At 43.9% G+C, this 20,444-nt stretch overlaps 1 protein-coding gene and 1 pseudogene across 12 annotated transcripts in view; one reads left to right on the forward strand and one right to left on the reverse strand.

Annotated features, from left to right (window-relative positions):
- Nucleotides 1–20,444, reverse strand: part of LOC149366344 (uncharacterized) — a 435,928-nt gene that overhangs the window by 180,733 nt on the left and 234,751 nt on the right. The gene's annotated exons all lie outside the window — the stretch shown is intronic.
- LOC149366347 (uncharacterized) lies at nt 11,748–12,733 on the forward strand (annotated as a pseudogene).

Here is a 20,444-nt window from a genome sequence, read left to right on the forward strand (position 1 = left end):
CTTAAATCGCTTTGGTCGCCTCGCTCCCTGTTTATCAATTTAAAGTAAGCTGAAATTGAATTGCTTCTATGTGAAACACTTGTATGCGCCAAAACATGGTCAGGAAATGCAGCTATCTCGAAAACTGATTACTATGGGCTTCGCTATCTTGTGCCGAGAGAAAGGATCCGTACACTTGTTGGAAAGGAAACGTAGAAATGTCTTTTACGCTGCGTTGAGGAGTTTCCGAGCAGATGTACAAATGCTGGTGATCTCATAGTAGACCAGCAAAAATGCGACTCTGAGGCCTGGCTCGTGTCTTGGTAAAAGTGCTCTAAACAAAAAAGTACCTATATATAAGGAATGGTCAGGCCACGTTCACAACTCAGTTCAGATGCAGAATTATTCCTTCCCTAGTTTCTTGCATTTTTGTTTTTCAGCGTTGTCAGTATTAGTGGTGAAGATCACGTGGTTATCAGCGAGTAGGGCTCTTTTTTGTTGTTGAAATGGAGCAGAAATATGAGAGTGCAATTTATTCGGGATTTGCGTTACATTGCATCTTCAGCTAATATAAAATTACTGCGTCAACAATCTCGCTCGTTCGTCTGATTTTGATTTATTAACTTGTATGCATGTTAACCTGAACCCTTTCTGTTATTCGTCTGTTATTTGCTCAGGAACATGTGCCACAACGAGGGGTTATTCAAAAAGCGGTGCACGTTATTCGAAATTGTACGGAGGGAATTAACCGCCCTGGTATTTATTGTACGCTATTAGAAAATGAAGAACAGCGCTGACTAATAGAGCTTACGCTGGCTGTGAAGCAAAACTGTTCCTTTTAAAGCTTTTATTACCGCTTTAATAAAAGCGTAACCACAAGCCGAAATTATAAGCGCAATAATTTTCATGCCTCTGGTGTGTTGAAGCGCTAAACTGTTGATTTCGTTCAGAGCTGCGATTGGTCAGAGGAGCAACACAGCAGAGATCATGCCGTCTGTCTTTGCTGACTTACTTCTTTTTAAAATGATATCCAATCATGAGTATGAAAGCACATGCACCGAATATTAGTGATTATTTTGGTCTTTAGCAACCAAGAGCATGTTAGCATGCGTGATGGTTGTCGTGGCTGATCGCGGCCAATGCATCTTTTTTCATTAACGTTCTGTGCATCCGCCAAGCCGCCTCCAGGCGGAGATGGGCAGACGATCGCTGTACGTGTTCTTCCAAGAAATAGCTTCTGGTCCCTTGAAGAAGCGAGGAGGCGCGGTCAGTATCGCCAGCGCGGATGAAAGGGTCTATGCAGTGGGGAGCGTGAGCCAGCATAGCTTTTAACTATTGTCCTCAAAATAACCCCGCCGCCCCGCTTTCGGGAGAGGGCCATCTTCGAGAGGGAGGGGAGGCGGTGAGGGCTGCATACTTTGCTGTACAGCGTCTTCGCGCAGAGGGAACACAGCTGGTTTGAAGAGTAAAAAAGGGGGTAAGTTTTCTGAAAGAGACTAACGGCCTCCACCACCTCGACACGGGTGTAATGATGCACTCTGCAAAGTGCATCGTTAGTCCATGCGCCTTCAGATAGCATAAGTCGTGAAGATGCACCCTTCTTACACCTTTTTTTCTTAGAGTGCACGAACGCTGACGCTGCGGTAGCGTTGCATCGACGTTGGAACGCCAAGAGACTCCTTGACTGCCCGACACCCAGCCAGTCCTCTCCGCTCGTTGCTCGAATAAGACAAGTAGTGTGACTTTCCTCTTTGACTCTTTTTTCTGCATTTTTCGTAAGCACCTTGTTCTGTTTCCCCGTGTGTTTTTCCCGTGTGTTGTTGCGTTGTTCTCTTGTTCCTTTCCTTTTTTCTCGCTCATATTGAAATTAGTTTCCTTTTTGATAAAATCCGCCTCGTTTATTGTTTGTACTTTTGTGTTTATTTAAAATAAGACCTGCAATCTCAGAGTCCTCACAACGCTAAGCACTACAGACTTGTGACTTACATCGGAATACTGCTGCACGGGTATCTGTGCTGACGGCTGGAACTGATCGCGAATGCTTTTCTGCTTAAAAGTTGTGTTCGTATTAAGGCGGAAGCCTTTAATGTCTCATCGTTGTAAGCAGCAGTTGTCGACAGAAAATGTCACGCTTTTCAATTGGTGGAAACGGTCGTGACGTCACAGTGCGCGAATTTCAAACGGGGCCAATTGTACTTTGGCTAGTAATCATACAACCAATTGAAGGGATCGTATAGTGATGCTCCAATTAAGTGGAACTGAGCTTAGTTAATTGCTTAATTACCCAATTAGCCTAGTTAGCTTTACTAGTCAGGCCATATAAATAAATAAAACCGATTAAGAAATTGGTCGAGCTCAGGAATCGAACCCCGGTCTTCGGCGTGAGAGACGAGCATGCTATCCACTCCGCCATGCCAGCTCGATGGTTTGGAACGAACAAAGGCGCGTCTAGTGAATACGGTGTCTTCGCTCACTCTCATCTTCCTCCATTCCCTTCCCGCGAGGTTTAGGTGTCTACCGACAAATGAGAGACAGATACATTTCCTTTCCTCAAAACCCAATTTACTGACGAGCGAGGCGTAGATCCGAATGGGCGATGGCGTTCTATGGACTCCTTGGCAGCGTTGCAAGACGCTGTCGCGTTCCACTCTTAGGGGCATCAGTGATCACACCTTAGGTCAAAAAAATGCCCCCCTGAATTTTGTGAGACAGTGCGTAATTTCCTTTCCTCAAATACAATTTTCATTTTCTTCATTACGGCTCCTCTTTATCTATCTTCTTTCACTCCCACTTCCTCCCTTCCTCTACGGTGCGGTTCAGGTGTCCACCGAGATGACAGAGAATTACTGCGCCATTTCCTTTCCTCAAAAAGCGTTGCGTTCAAAGGGCAAGACATCGCGCTGAACGGGTGGTGTTCCGTGGACTCCCTGGCAGCGCTACAACGCGCTGTCGCGTTCCACTCCTAAAGGCGAAGCTTAAGCGTCATTAATTAGCAGTTAATTAATATTCAGGCATTAATCAGTAATTAACCATTAATTAGCGATTTGTCATCACTTAGTAATTAGTACTCCATTATATGTGACGCCACTGGTGCCACAGAAACAGCGAAGGTGGTGCGGAAAACGCTTCCGCCTCTACCCACTTTAGACAGTCTAAGTGCCCCCTGAATTTTTTTATGCGGCATTGCGTTTTGCAACTACTTTCTTAACTGGCTTATGGGTGTGGTTGATTGGGTTCACTGATTTTACGCTTATTTGATATCTCTCGTCGTATTCTCGTCGTATTCTGGTCAGCTGACAAACTACTGTTCATTCTGCGATGTGCCCAGTCAGCATTTTGTCAATCAATTGGCGCAGTAAAAAAAAATAAAGTTGATGACTTTCACTTTCTTCTACGTACCGTCCAACCGACCTTTGTTTTAGGAACAGAATCGTGGCTCGATCCGACTATCTCAAGCGCTGAAATATTTTGTGACACGTACGAGTGTTTTCGTCGCGACCGTTGTCCACGTGGCGGAGGAGTGTTTATTTTTGTCCATAAAAGTGTCCCATGAGCTCAATTGGAATTCTCTGATAGTGAAACTGAATTGATTGTTTGCAAAGTAAGACTGCCGAACGAGAAAGCAATGGTTCTTGGGTCATTTTATAGGCCTCCTGGTCCTTCTGTAAAGCCGCTAGTTGGCTTATCTAATTTTCTTGAAACTATTAACAATGAATGCCTTGTTTTAGGGGGGCACTTTAACCTTCCGGACATTGACAACCAAGAGACATAGCTCGATGGAATCTATACTCAACATTTTTGACTTTTTAGATTCCAACAACTTTTGTCAGTATGTGCATGAGCCATCACGAACGGACAGAACTGGTCACGTACTCGACCTCTTGCTGTGTAACGTGTCTGATGTTGTATGCAATGTAAAAGTGTTGCCTGGTTTGAGCGACCACAATATTATTATAGCAGATTTATTCACTATCTGAAGGTTGCAAAACCACCTAGGTGAAAGATTTACGTCTACAGCAGGGCCAACTACGAGGCGATTAGCGCTGCTTTTGATTCGTTCTTTCCAGTTTTTGATGAACTCGCGAATAACTTACCTCTTGAAATAGATTGCATGCCGGAAGTTACTTTTTGTGTTGACGGTGTGCGTAAATTATTGAAGGATTTGAATCAGGCTAAGACTTGTGGCCCTGATGACATTCCTGCCCCAATTTTAAGGAATTGTGCGGATACATTATGTCTGTATTTCACCCGGCTGTTCCAGAAGTCCCTTAATGAAACCGACTTGCCTGCTGATTGGAAGGTAGCGCGTGTCGTGCCCATACATAAGAGTGGTATGCGAAACTCCGTTCAGAACTACAGACCCGTTTCCTTAACCAGCATAACCTGTAAAATTATGGAGCATGTAATATATAGTTGCGTTATGGCCCATCTCACCAAACACAATCTCCCATGCACTAGTCAACATGGTTTCAGGCGTGGATTTTCCTGCAGTACGCAGCTGGTAGAGTTATTTATTTATTTATTTGTGACGCTGAGTGTGCCGCGCGGCATAAAACGTGGTGTTAGTGACTAGTAGTTGGCTGGTAGAGTTCGTTCATGATTTAGCATCGGCAATTGATAAGCAACAAGTTGTGGACTGCGTTTTCTTGGATTTCCGTAAAGCATTTGATGTTGTCGCGCACAGTCTTCTTCTCTCCAAATTGAAAGCGTATAACCTGGATTGTAAAGTAATTGAGTGTATTGCAGAATATCTCTCGTTACGAAAACAGGCTGTTGTTCTGAACGGTATTTCTTCACAGTATGCACCAGCTACGTCGGGAGTTTCCCAAGGCTCAGTATTGGGACCACTTTTGTTTTTGCTGCACATTAATGACATTTCAGTTGGCATACAGTCTTCATTCAGGATGTTTGCCGATGATTGTGTTGTTTACAGGGTAGTAAATTCCACTTCTGATTCGAAAATCCTGCAAACTTATTTAGATACTGTAGCAGACTGGTGTGTACGTTGGGACATGTCCTTAAATATAAAAAAAAATTCAGGGGGCACTTTCACTGTCTAAAGTGGGTAGAGGCGGAAGCGTTTTCCGCACCACCTTCGCTGTTTCTGTGGCACTGGTGGCGTCACATATAATTGAGTACTAATTACTAAGTGATGAGAAATCATTAATTGTTAATTACTGATTAATGCCTGAATACTAATTAACTGCTAATTAATGACGCATAAGCTTCGCCTTTAGGAGTGGAACGCGACAGCGCGTTGTAGCGCTGCCAGGGAGTCCACGGAACGCCACCACCCGTTCGGCGCGATGCCTTGCCCTTTGAACGCAACGCTTTTTCAGGAAAGGAAATGCGCAGTAATTTTCTGTCATCTCGGTGGACACCTGAACCGCACCGTAGAGGAAGGGAGGAGGTGGGAGTGAAATAAGATAGATAAAGAGGAGCCGTAATGAAGAAAATGAAAATTGTATTTGAGGAAAATGACGCAGTAACTGTCTCACAGAATTCAGGGGGGCACTTTTTTGACCTAAAGTGTGTTCACTGATGTGTGGTTAAGATGTTAAGCTTCGCCCCTAAGAGTGGAACGCGACAGCGTCTTGCAACGCTGCCAAGGAGTCCACAGAACGCCATCGCCCTTTCGGTTCTACGCCTCGCTCGTCGGTAAATTGGTTTTTGAGGAAAGGAAATGTATCTGTCTCTCATTTGTCGGTGGACACCTAAACCTCGCCGGAAGGGAATGGAGGAGGATGAGAGTGAGTGAAGACACCGTATTCACTAGACGCCCCTTTGTAAATTCCAAACCATCGAGCTGGCATGGCCGAGTGGATAGCATGCTCGTCTCTCACGCCGCAGACCGGGGTTCGATTCCTGAGCTCGACCAATTTCTGATCTCTTTTATTTATTTATATGGCCTGACTAGTAAAGCTAATTAGGCTAATTGGGTAATTAAGCAATTAACCAAGCTCAGTCCCACTTACTTGGAGCATCACTATACGATCCCTTCAATTGGTTGTATGGTTACTAGCCAAAGTGCAATTGGCCCCGTTTGAAATTCGCGCACTGTGACGTCACGACCGTTTCCACCAATAGAAAAGCGTGACATTTTCTGTCGACAACTGCTGCTTACAACGATGACACATTAAAGGCTTCCGCCTTAATAAGCACATTAATTATATTACGAATAAGGCAGAATCACGTTTGGGTTTTCTACGGCGGAATTTTAGCCATTTACCAAGTAACTTAAAAACACAGCTGTATTTCAGTCATGTACGCTCCATACTTGAATATGGATGTGTTTGCTGGGACCCACACACATCTGAGTGTGTAGGAAAATTAGAGAAAATTCAGAATAGGGCTGTTAGATTTGCTGACGGAAAGAAAACGAAAACTTAACTGGCAAGAGTTGAAGGACCGTAGAAAGTAAATCAGATTGAAATTTTTCCATGAGATTTATTATTCAAAAACTGGCATAAACAGCGAACAATATATCCAGGCACCTCATTATATATCAAAGCGACTGGACCACTGCTTGAAGGTCAGGGAATTTTCTTGCAACGGTGACGACTTGCGTTATTCTTTTTTTGTTAGAACTGTTCGGGACTGGAACAGTTTGCCATCGAGCATTGTATGTATTACATCTAATGAAGCATTTTTCCATGCACTGCAATAATTGTTTTATACCTATAATGAAGTATTTACCCCCCTGCAGTAATGCCCTGCGGGGCGATGCAGGTAACTAATAAATAAATAAATAAATAAATAATTAATTAAATAAATATCCTTATGTACAGTCTTTGTCAAAAGTAACCAGGCTGCCGTATTTCTTCTCAGCCGCATATTAAAGTTATTATGCCAGCCCTCAAGCTCTTAATCTCTGTATGGTAAGAAGAACCCCCGTTTTTACCTTCAAAGAGCTTTTTGATCTTTAGGGAAGCCGTGCGGGCTCTGTTATACGGACGAGAAGCAAACCATGCAGCTTGGTTACTTTTGACAAAGACTGTACTTGAGGAAGTGACCATTCAAATAAAGCCTTCCCTTTTTACATGCACCCTTTAAGAAGCGTTACTCGACATTCACCGTAATTCTCGCAGCTGGATCCATCATATCTAAAGTTGCTGTGAAATAAATTGCCTTTTCCGGCATGGCATTGTTCCCTCTACTGTCGAAATATGAACACATTGACTCAGCAAGGTAGTCCTCGCTGGCTGAGGATTTTAGCAATGTCCTCGTATGCAAAAGGGGCGGGGATCTGCACATGGCGCCGCTGGGTAACTATGAGTTGTCGATAGGAGCGAGGGTATCCGGTATGGCCTTATGTTAGCTTTTTGTGGTGATTTATTTCTCTCCGGTTCTGCCCGGTTCTGCCCTTTCTCGGCGACTTCAATGCAATGCGCCACGTCCGGACTCAAGTAGGCGGGCGCTCTGCTCTGCATCGACTTTGGGCGCGGCAGTTTTTCGGTGGGTAATCACGGTCATGACGTCATCGGGGCTGCTTCAGTATGTCCGTATCTGCCGGGGGGACGGTCTTGGAGCTGATAACTTCAGTAGCGTGGCTTTTTGGGCTTGTTGGTACATAGTTCCAATACACTGTAGCGCAGCAAAAGACGAGGACACAATAGACGAGAGACAAAAAGCGCTCGTGGTGTTAGTCTCACGTCTCTTGTGTCCTCGTCTTTTCCTGTGCTAGAGTGTATTGGAATTGGTAACTTCAAATCGCAATTTATATCTCCAATGCTCACGCAGAGGCCTAATTCTTTTTTAAGTGCGCATAATGTCTTGGCTGGTAGCTGCGACGTGAAAGAACGATTTATTGGAAGATCATGTCATGATCCTTTGAGCTGTGCTTACAACACCGGTTCCTACCAGACACCTGCACGACCGATTTGTGACGCTCGACAAGCACCACTTTGGCGAATGTGGTCACCCGTGATGCTGTGGTGTTGTCTGGATGATATCTGGGACTGCGGAAATCGTGAAATTGGCTGCCCGAAATACGCACGCACTTTGAAAGACTGCTGCAGATTCAACTAGCATCACTCTGGCAACAGCGGTGGCAGCGATCGACCACACTTGCGCAGTGTATAAAACCCAGGTTGGTGCGTTAATATTAACCTTGTTTTTCAGATACTCGTTCCTGCAGTTGCTGCCTAAAGCGAAACGTGTGCTTGTCAATTAGAGAGTTTTAGTATTGCGTGCTTTGCGTAATTGCTTGCATAGCGGAATAGCGGGTCCAGAGTGCGCATGCGCAGAATGCTAACGGTTAAATAGCGGCAGCGTACGCATGCAATTTTCAAAAGTTAGCGTTGCGCCTTTTGCGCCCTTACCATGGCGGTGTCCTTCCTAGTGAGAGCCGCCCGCTTTAGCCGATTCAGCAGTCCTTGCGATTCCGGTCGGCATGTTTACCGGCAACTGCTGCTGTTCTTGCTCATCGCTAAGGCTTACCTTGCTTCGACGATAAAGTTTAAGCTGCAATTCAGCCGAGTTTTTGAGATACACTCTCGATTCTTGAAAGCGAAAGACTAATGGGACCTCGAGCTGCACTGCTGCCATCTGCGACGGCCCGGACGTAACAGAAACGTCCGAAATGAAACAAAAATACATTTCGAGCTTTGTCGCTGTGTTTTATGTACTTATATGACGTAACACAACAAGTTATAACAAATTTACAAAAGTTTGTTGAACATTACACGCTATGTGAGGGAAAATATTTTGCTCGATTGGCTTGTAGTTAACATTCCCTTGTCCAGATGGCGCCACTGCTATACATCTTTATTTATTTATTTATTATTTTTTTTTTTCAAATTCAAATTCACTTTATTTCTGGTAGAAAACAAGTATACATCATGAGCAAGAGAGTTTAAAAGAGGATGATTCTACCAAGGAAGACGAGGCAAAAGGCGTTTCATCTACGCCTGACAAGGCCTCGCCTCCTGGCGAGATACATTGCACTCTCTATGCTACAAATGCCGTTGAAAAAAAGTATGTTACACCATTCATTACGTGCATTTTATGCGAAGCATACTACTTTAGCTACCACTTCAGCCCTTCACCGTGGTTATGCGCCTCCAAATCACGTGATACATGACGTCACGCCACGTGACACGATGACGTCACGACAGTAGAGAAACGGGGGCCACCTCGCGCCGTCGCTGTGGTTGTGCGCCTCCAAATCACGTGGTACATGACGTCACACCACGTGACACGATGACGTCACGACAGTGGAGAAACGGGGGCCCACCTCGCGCCGTCGCTGTGGTTGTGCGCCTCCAAATTACGCGACACGATGATGCTTCGCATTCTCCAGGCTTAACCAAGTTAAGCCTCAGCCATTTTTTATTTCTATTTTTGTGTCATTTTGCTGGCGAAAATAAGCGCTGCGGTAATAATTGGCTTAAAAGACTCTGAAATATGATATTTTAGCAAGTTAGCGGCAGTGGCGGCCATTTTAGAAGGACCTTTCGCCTTCATGTAAAGCAGATTGCGTTTAACGTTTTCTCAACACTATACTGAAACTGTCTTTGGGGAAAAGTTGCTTTCAGCACGCTAACGTAATTTCCCTTAGGTACGCTCTGACGCTAACGCTGTACTAAAAGTCTCTATTAATATTATCTTGCCGATAGGCTCCAGGTAATCACGAAATTCATGAAAGATTTCAGGCAGAAAGGCAAAAGATGTCCTGGCTTGCAAAAGAGCCATCCAGTGTTTAAACACCTCAAGTCGCCCGTAGACTTGTATAGCCTGCAGTGTGACGCCATGGCCACAGGCTGCACCTGGATTGAAGGAAGAGTTGTGCGGTGAAGAGAGTAAATGCAGCAAGCAATCATAAGTGCGAAAAATGCTTGGAGCTTCCGCATAGCTTAGAACAGAAAGCTAGCAGTCGCAAACAATAATCTTAGTTGCACTGCAAATCGAGACATTTCGGACTTTCTAAAGAAAATCGGGTATACTTGCTATTAAAAAATCACAGAAAATGATAGCGAAGTTTGCAATGGTGTCACCAGGAAAGATTGAGAATAATTGCGCAGTGCCGGACACGTGCTAAACGCGTTGCAGTTCTTGGTAAAGCACTCAGTAAGCGAATCGTTTTCTCTGACGTTGGTCTTTATGGCAAGTCACCCGTGTACATCCATCAGGAATTGTGTCGAGCCGTCAATAATTCGCGCCCATAAACTCTTACAGAAAGGTGTAAAGATATACGTTAAAGGGTCTCTTCAGTGGCTGGGGGTACCTCTTAGTGTGCGAAGTGGTAAGTGCGTGCTTGACAGCTGCCGCCATCTGTCGCATGCACTTGTCACTAACTTGAGCTGCGCATGCGCGGTAGGAGCTGGCGGTTTTATTTTCAACCAGTGGAGCTTGAGATGAAGAGGCACGCTTGCGCAGAGCGGCCTCGTGTAAAAGTCGGATTCCTGGACTCCTTGTGCAGACTATGCCTCTATATCATACAGGATGATGATGAGCTCACATGTAAATGACTCCTATTATGATATTGTCACGTGGCCTTGTTTACAGCTAGGAAAGAGGAAAATAGAACGTCGCCAAGCGATTCAGTCTCCTTAGCGCTTTCATCTGCACTTACAATGAACTGAATGGTTCGGTGACGGCGATGGCAGTAACTGCGCTGAGCTGTCGGCGAACTGTACAGAATCGGTGTCGTTTCGGGCCGCGCTTCATGTAAACGCGTCGGTGGCATTCGGAAACAATGCGCGCAACTCACGTACGATTATCTGGTATGTTGTAGAAGCGATTTCACGTGACTATAGTCTTACCAGATAAATTTGGTAGCCAATCTCGGGACATTTTTATTCGATGGCAGAGTGCAGGAGGTTTCGAGGGCGAAAGCTTGTTTTGCGAACATTTATGGGAATATGGGCCATCCTCTTCCTGGACTGGAGATGATTGTTGGCGCAGACTGAATTAGAACCGCTGCTTAGGAAAAAGATCGTTTATTTGCTGGTATATCAGTGGTGCGTTCTTTTTAGCGACATGCTGGTAGAGGTGGCTCAGGCGGTTTTGGAGAATCTCTGAAAATATAGACAGCATTCTTTTAATGCATGTTCTCGTAACACACATTATAGGGGCTAAAAGAACACAATTTTAACAACCTTGCATTATACAAAGGTGTGACCGAGAAAGAGCTCGCACTCGATTGGATACCTGACATGATACTGAGGCGTTCCTCTTTAATTAGGCAACAGATTTAAAAAAAATTTCAGGAAACTGGAGCTTGGTGATATCAAAGACTCATTGTTTGCTTTCATGTTGCGCTCTTCAGAGTGGCTGTATAATTCGTTTAATTTGTATTTGATCAGGATGAATTATAAAATCTTTAAAATCACTTTTCGGCCAAGTACGTTATGCGGCAGCAGCGGCGACGGCGTACGGACTGGACCTAATCAGCTTCCTGCAATTTTTCAGGCTGAGGCTCGTGCTTCTCAAGTGAACTGCCAGTTTCCAAGGCCGCGTTGCTGCCTGGTCAAGGAGCGGGCGTCTATCATCAGCGCATCGCAGACTTGACTGAATTAACGCGCCTGCCATCTATGCAAGTTTAAAGAAATCAGCGAACCATTATCACTTCCTCGGGGGGCGGTGTATTCGTCGGAGCATTTTGGTCATTCTGGCAGCAGCGGCGACGGCGTACGGACTGGACCTAATCAGCTTCCTGCAATATTTCAGGTTGGTTGAAATTTTTCTTATAAAGCTTCCTAGACATAACCCTGATTGTCTCGTCGCTGCTGCTGCCACAAGTGTCCATTTTTGATGTCGTAGAACTTTCTTCGGTGTGCTGTTTTAGTTCTTGGCCTTCGCCGTCCGGCTATGCCGAGAACTGAGCAGGGCGCCCTAGGGGATGTTGCAAAGGCTCTGGAAAAGCAACCTAGCACTATCAAAGAAGTTGTGAAGGTATACTTACCGAACTCGTAGTCAAGCTAGATGCATTCGCCAAAGAAATAAAAAAGATGTAGCCAAGGTTGATGCTTCAAGTACTGAAATCCACACTGAACACGGTGGCATTCGTAGCTCTATTGGGTTTATGAATGATGGATTTGAAGAATTCAAGAGGGATATTGAGCGTTACAGGGAGGAACTTGCTGGAGTGAAGGCAGAAGCTGAGCAATGTCGCGTGGCAAACGAAGAGTTGAAGGAGGAACTTAAACAGGCAAGGAAGGAGATAATAGGGCTGAAACAATATAGTAGAAGCATGAACCTTGAAATTCAAGGACTTCCGGTTGCAGATAATGAAGAACTAGACAAGGCCGCTGCGGACATTGCAAAATGTCTGGGCACAAGTCTCACTGATGGTGACATTGACGTAGTGCATCGTGTGCCTTCGAAAGATAAGGAGAAACCTAACATTGTGGTAAGGTTCTTCTCAAGAACTGCTCGTAAAAAGTTGCTATCAGCTGCCCGGAAGAAAACTCTGAAAGCAGATAGGCTGGGATTTGACACAAGCGACCTCGTGTACATAAATGAGCATTTGTGTGTCGAGAACAAGGTGCTGCTGGGTAAAGCTCGAAAGCTCAAAAAGGAGAAAAATTGGAAATACGTGTGGGTGTCGCAAGGAAAGATTTTAATGCGCAAAAGTGACAACTCTTCAATCCTGCATGTTAACTGTGAGGCGGACCTGGCGAAGGTCGCTTAAGCGTTTTTATCAGCACATGGACTGCCAAAATAGAACGTTGCTTGACAAGTATAACAACTGGAAACATGTGAATATGACTTCTCTTGTTTGTGTTTTTCGGCATAAAGATTTTGACACTTTGAAATTTAAAACAGCTGTTTACTGCTTCATCTCAACCCTTGTTTCTGCCTGCGGTGCTAGACTAGCCATTAATGAGGTTTGTAAATGTCTGTGTAATGGCTGTACTAGGAGTGCCTGTAGTGCCATTTTCCTCGATGTACATTTAAAATTTACTGACTTTTGTGCCGTGCCCTGTAAAGTGTACAACTTTTGCACAGACGTAGTCACAAGAATTGTTTCTGTGCCATGCTATCAGTATGCCCATTGCAGTTTACATTTGCATTTTTTCAAAACTTCGTTTTTTCAAATCTTTTGGCTTCTTCGCAGTACCGTTAATAGATTGCTACATATCGTGTCTCTGAGGTCATAGCATCAGTGAAGGCTTCAAGTTACGATTTCTTGACACCTGACGAGCTGAGCAACCGTTATCAGGTAAACAAGCAGTAACATTTCGTTTCTGCATCTGAATGCTCGACCAGCTCGAAACAAAAGCGATGATATATGCGCCTTCCTTTCCAGCTTTAGCTTTACGTTTGACGTTATGATAACTGAGACATGGTACGATAGCCACTCTGCTGTTCTTAATCTACCTGAATACTCTACATTTTTTCTTATCCGGAGCTCTAAAAGAGGTGGGGGGGTTGCGTTGCTGTCGAAAACATTTTTAAAATGCGAATTACTTGACACTTTCTGTGTGGTAACCGATGACTACGAGGTTCTTACCTTAAAATCTAATTCCTTGCTTTTTACTGTCACATACCGCCCACCCGGCGGAAGCAGTAACAAATTTCTCCATTTTATAGACGAGTACTTCAGCTGAGTAAATGATCATAAATACACACTCATATTAGGCAGGGACTTGAACATAAACTTGCTTGAAAAGTCAACACTTCAACAAGAATTCTACACTATACTAGAGACCAACGCATTTTTCAATATCAGAAATCAACCAACACGCATTACGCCCGAAGTATCAGCGTTACTAGACACCTTCATTACTAATGCATGTGATGAATTGTCAATATCCGGTGCACTGGCAGCTGATCTTAATGATCACCTGCCAATTTATTTAATTACAAATCTCATAGTCCCCCATAGCAAACCTGCAAAATGGTTTGCTATGCGTATTCAAGACATAAACCAGACTACTTTACAAAAATTTTACGATAAACTGTTGCAAGTAAATTGGAGCAGCGTCTACGAGGAAACCCATGTTGATGAAGGTTACGGTATTTTTATTGCAACCTATAAGCAGCTGTATTGTGAGTCTTTTCCATACAAAACCAGAGTGTCAGCTTCGAAGGCACGTAAGCCGTGGATAACTAAGGAATGCCTAAAGGCGATACGCATTAAAAACATACTTTTTAAACGCTTTCTAAAAACAAAAGATATTGACGATCTGAAGAAGTTTAAGGCTTCGAGAAATAAAGCCAACAGTATCAATCGGCAAACCAAAAGAAACTGCATGAGAAACCAATTTAACGACGATGTAATGAAGCACTCTGATATTATTTGGGGGCGACTCAATAATTTGCTGAAATCAAAAGAGAAGACTGTAGTAGATGAAATAGTCACAGACGGCACTCACTTGTCCGGTTCTCAACTAGCAGATGCTTTCAACGATTTCTTCGTGTCCATTGCAGACAGCACGCAACCAAACCAATACCTCAACAGCTTGAGTCAAAAGGTCAGCGAAACCGCGTTTTTAACCCTTGTTACAACTAACGAAGTTCTTTCGGTCTTACAGTCGCTTAAAAATAGTAAAAGTAAGGACATAGACGACCTCCAAATACTTCCAGCGAAGTATACATCCCACATACTTGCTCCAATATTAGAACACATAATAAACTTGGCATTTTCCTCTGGAACTTTCCCGAAAAAGCTACAGATTGCCAAGATTACCATCATTTTTAAAGGAGGAGACGCTAATAATTTCTCCAACTACCGACCTATATCGATCTTGCCAGTTTTTTCGAAATGCTTTGAAAAGCTTTTACAAGTGCGCATTACAAGCTTTATTAACAAACACAAAGTCATATCACCTTCCCAGTTTGGTTTTGTCAAAGGAAAATCAACGGAAACAGCGTTATTAATCATGAAGGAAATTATATTAGAGTCATTTGAAGAAAAAGAACTAACTCTCGGTGTTTTCGTGGATTTTTCCAAAGCATTCGACTCCATAAATCACCAAATATTATTTCATAAACTTGAGCACTATGGATTTCGCGGCACATTCCTTCAGCTTTTAACAACATATTTAGAGCACCGCCAGCAACGGGTTGTAATTAACAATTCTTCATCGCACTTTAGATCCATTCATTCTGGCGTGCCGCAAGGCAGTATTCTTGGACCTACACTATTTAACATCTACATTAACGACATTTTGAACATTGACAACAGCGCTAAATATATAATGTATGCAGATGATGTCATCATATTTTTTAGGGCTAAAACACTTAGTGACTTGACATTAAACGCTAATGAAACTGTGCGCAAACTGGTCGAATGGAGTACTGAATCTTTGTTGAAAATTAACGCTGCCAAAACTAAAGCTGTACTATTTAGACCTAAGGACAAACCACTAGAACATTTACCTGCACTAACGCTTGGTTCTCAAAACATTGAAATAGCGCCGTCAGTAAAGTGTCTAGGTGTGACACTGCAGTGCAATCTTTCGTGGGACATACACATCGACAATCTGGTTAAGAAACTTGCAAAATGCACAGACATGTTATCAAAGTCCGCTCTTTACTACCTCTGAGTGTCAGACTGTTAGTTTATAATGCACTATTTCTATCTAACCTTTCATATTGTCATCTGGTGTGGGGTACAACAACATGGTCGAATACATATAGGCTACAGAAAATACAGAAAAAGGTCATTCGTATCATTGCAAATGCCCCGTTTACTGCTCACACTCAACCTCTTTTCGCATCATTAAAAGTAACTCCTATTAACGACCTATATAATCACAGCTAACTTACGGCCCAAAGCTAATTACTGCCCAACGCGTAACAATGACGTCTGGTATGTGCCATCCTTCCGTACTAATTATGGCCGTCAAATGCTGCGACATATAATTCCAATTCTTCTTAATCGGCGCAATGAGCCTTGAGGACCTAACGGTACGGTTTTTTTCTTCCTGAAAGTTTTTTTCCTCCTTTATCCCGTTTTCTTTTGATTGTTATCCTTAGTTCATTTTTAGTGTCTTTTAGCGTTGCGTGTTAATCTTGCCGACTTCAACTATCAATAATTTCAAGAGGATGTTCACTAATCTTTATTGAATGATATTTACCTATGCACTGTAGTCTTTTTCATTGTTCTGTCCGTGTTCTGTTGCTGCCGGTTTTTATGTATGGGGGTGCGCCCCTCTGTCAAGCCAGTCATAGGCTTTTTGGGCGTACCCCCTAACATCCCTGATGTTTAAATAAAGGTATTTGTATTTGTTAAGTTATTGTAGAGGCGGTGTGCAAAAATCAGCCGGGTTTTTCAAGGCTTCCTTCGTCTTGCGTGGTAGTTTTTATCGGTGTTTTCAGAAACCAGGCGAAATACAAAAAGAAAACAAACCTCATGACTGCGCACATGCGCTATCAGATTGCAGCGCTCGCAACCGCTGCTTAGAACGAACGAAACGTGAACGCTGACCGAGCCCAAGTAAGCGGTCACCGCTAAATTTGACGGGCAACACAGTGATAAAAATGAGAAAGTCCTGGCTAGTATGAACTACACAACTTCACTGCTTTCGCTTTCTTTTTGTTTTGTCGCTGTCATTGCTATACAATAGCTCCGGCGGTGACCTGCCATCATTTATCGCAGGTGATGGTGCGGGCTTTCCATGTTCCGGAAGAATGCTCAAAAGCACATTCAAGAATGCGATGATAGTGGCGCCAGCCGCTCACTTCGACGCGATGAGGGGTCAACCTTCTTTCATTCAAAACGCGTTTGACAGCGCTACTATACGGACGAACAAACCCGCAGTAACATATTTAGTTTTGTAATTTTATTCCCAACGCTTTCATTAACAATTAAAAAAAGGACGTTTATTTAATACGCAGCTTATTCCCAGGACCAACCATATTTTTTTTTCGCTCCTACCTACGCGACTTCTTGAAACTTTTGTTGAAAACTTCAATTGCGACTATGAAGTTATTCGAAGCTGGAAGCCCGATGCCTCCCGTAATGACGACCTGCAAACTAAGTCATCAGTTGGCCGTGGCGTAGTAAGGCGATCCAACCTCGTCCAACATCTTTGAAATGCGCTTTATTTCATATGCTTTAGAGGCTTATCCTAAAGTCCGCTTCTGTTTTATTTACTTCGGTTTGGTTTGGTTTGGTTTATTGGGTTTAACGTCCCAAAACGACTGAGGCTATGAGAGACGCCGTAGTAGAGGGCTCCGGAAATTTCGACCACCTGGGGTTCTTTAACGTGCACTGACATCGCACAGTACACAGGCCTAATAACCGTCCTAAGGGATACTTCCAGAATTGTGCATAAATTTGTGATGTAGTTGTCCTAATTTAATTAGAGAGAAAGCTGAAGGCATTACACTTCATCCACATTGAAGAGGCGCAGCAATGCTGGGAAGATGAGGTTTCATACTTGGCTTGGATATTGTTAGGCATAAAACGTAAATTCAGCCGTACAAGCACGATTCGAGAAAAACCAGAATGCTACGAAAGATTCCATACCGGCCAAACAAAAATGACTTGCAATTGCGTTAAATCTACTGAAGTGCAAAACACAGTATTGAAATCACCTAATCTGCGCACACAGGAGAGCATCGCGGCGCAACTGCCAATTCTGAGGTACAATCCACGTTTTCGGCCCAATAGAAGCCAAGCCAAACACGAAACCTAGCCTTCCCGGCATTCCCGGGGTGGATGAAGTGCGCTTCAAGAAACTTGCATACAAGGTGGCGCCAGATTTCCCGGTATGTAATGTTATGAAACTTTATGGCACCGCGCGCTCGCTGCGAGAGTGCCTCGCGTGACGACAAAATTTGCTCTCGCTCTTGCAACGCCACTTTCATGCTTGAAGAAATTTTACAGCTGCGTTCGGCTGCTCTGGCGCCGACGGTTTCGACGAAGCGCAGCGCGCATCGTTATGTGTCCGGGACATGGCACTGTCGTTTACTAAGTTGCTCAAGATCGCAGATTGCGTTCTAGAGTACCACGCTAGGACAGCGGGGGAGGGGGTTCAACATTGAGCTGTACTACTGTTGACCGTGGATGCGGTAACGGTCATTTGAGCACACGCAGCGACAGATCAAGAGTATAGGCAGTTACAATTCAGGGCCGGTATGAACTCGTTTACAGACCCGACCCCTCTGCTCGCTCATAAGCGACAGGCTCCGGCGCACACCAACGAAGTCTTGTCGGCCTCCTCCTGTTGGCAAGCGTTCTGTCATCGGTGCTGTGGTTTCCGAGCAATGCGGACGCTTTGTTTATGTGCAGCCATCGATAACTATAGAAATATTCTTCTCGCCGCCACTCGTAAACGTTCAATGGGCCGCACGGCGCTCGTCCGTTCGCAGCGCGTCGATTCACTTCGCGTGTGTTAATTGAACTACGCTTCGCTCGAAATTTTGAGAATATTTCGGCTTGACCATCATGCTCGGCTTGATGTTCGAATAACTTGGCTTGTATCTCCTGTGAGCAGGCGCAAAAAACCTTTTGATTCTTAAAACGTCCTCAAAGCTAGCGTCTGCATGTATCTTATTTTTTTTTGTGGTTCAGTGCCCTGATGCGGGGGTCCCATTTCTATCGAGATAACACTCCCACGTGATGTGTGATGTTCAGGGTATGTTACAATAACCCCACCTTGTAGAATTCAGCCAGATCCTTCCGTTACTGCATCCCTCATAACACCTGCATAGCTTGGGAACGTTAAACACCCCGCAGCATATAATATTGCTTTTCTCACTACGTTCGGACTCGTTTTGCCCCAACTGCTTGGCTCCAAATGCCTGCATAAAACACTATGCTTGCTTCTCTCTAGATTTCCTCTCCACTCACTTAATCGCCTTCACTTAATTCAAGTCCTAAAGTGTCTGGCCGTCGTAGGCATATCTGAAAGGCCAATTGGCCTTGGCCAACTAGGCGCAGATTATAATCAGCGCTTAGCATTCTCTGTTTAACAAAGTCACTCTTTGTATTTGTTTGCATACACTTACAGCCAACGCAGTTACAATCAACACATAGTTATACTTAGTGCTTAACACTCTTCCGGCCTAAAAGTAAAAATATCTTGATTCTTCCGGACTTCATGGGGCATTGATGTACACGTTCGCCCAGTACTAGGCCCAACATGAACATGCTCTTTGCATTGCGGGCAATAATGTGGCGAGTACTCTCGTGCGGCGCTATATCGAGATATTATGTAATTCAAAAACGCGCTCCTGTGTTCCCTACAGCGATAGAAGGTGCAGAGCTTGAATAACCTAAAACTTTTAAGCCAGCTGAACTGACACCACAAGAGTTCAGATATTTGGTGAATATGCATCTGAAAATAGTTCTGTGAAGAATGTGAATAAGTAAGCTTTCGAAGTTATATTTTTGTTTCACTTTTCCAAAAAGGTAGTTAGCATTCGTTGGTTTCAGTTCCAAATTATGGATGTAGCAGTCGCTACAACTATTTGAATTCCGAAGTCCTTAATCTATACACTCTGAGCCACTAACCTAAACGCAGTAACTTCTAAAAGCTCTGAGAACAGGCAGTAGTAGATAGTGTGCACATTTGAAGCGGTTGAAGGACGTAAACAGAGATTGGGTTCTGGCTTCCTAAACGGAAGCGAAAGATTTCATGCTTGAGAACACACTGCAAGCAAACCATTGAGATGGGTAGTAAGAATGAGGGCTTACATTTTACACTCGTAAGCATTACCGCTATATTTATACTGACAAAGGTCATCATACATTTTTTCACATGAGTAACCATGGGTAATGTTTTTAAAAATACTATCCCAAACGTAGATCTCACACTGTGTTTCATATGAAAGATAAAAAATATGCATGAACTTGGTTTCGAGGGTTGCATGATCACTGTGAGAAAACTATAAGCCTTCGACTTTGAACTCTAATAGTTTTACCCCGTTTCATTTCGCCTCAAATTGCTGAAATATTCGTGTTTTGATCGGGTTGTCAAGCCTTAAATATGGCGCTTCCAACAGAAGTAATTAATCAGTAATTACACTTATTCCGTACAAACTCTCTAAGGAAAAACCCTTACGGACTGGCATGAGCGCTCTTGAGATTTGTTCTATTGGAATTGGCATGCACTCTGTAGAGGAAACTGCCGCTGGCGTTACTGGGACGCTGCAGTTGTTCGTAGGCTATGGTTAATACGAAGTGCCGGTTCATTCGAAGTAGCGCTATGTTTTGCTTAAGAAAGTAAATTAGAAAGGCTTCCGTTATTCCAAATTTCGCTGAATGCGTAGAATCATTCGGGCCCCTAAGAGCTTGGACAGTCGTCAGTATTTTCGTCGCCCGATGGGATGCCGGACCGATTAGAAGATTTAATTGTAGCTGTATATTTTATTCACCTGAGCGGCACCGATATCATGCCCGCGCAATTATCCTAGTTAGTGGAGCGAAGCACTTGTCTCGCGCTGCCTTCGCCGTCCTCGACTGGGCCCACAAGATGAACCACGTTTACATGACCACTTCGTACGCGCAGCTTACGCGTCGTCCAACCTTCATTGTCATCAGGGCGGACGTGTGGTAATGAAATCGC

This window comes from Amblyomma mixtum, chromosome 1 (genome assembly GCF_055824585.1).
Source record: "Amblyomma mixtum isolate Tamu chromosome 1, ASM5582458v1, whole genome shotgun sequence".
Lineage (NCBI taxonomy): Eukaryota > Metazoa > Arthropoda > Arachnida > Ixodida > Ixodidae > Amblyomma > Amblyomma mixtum.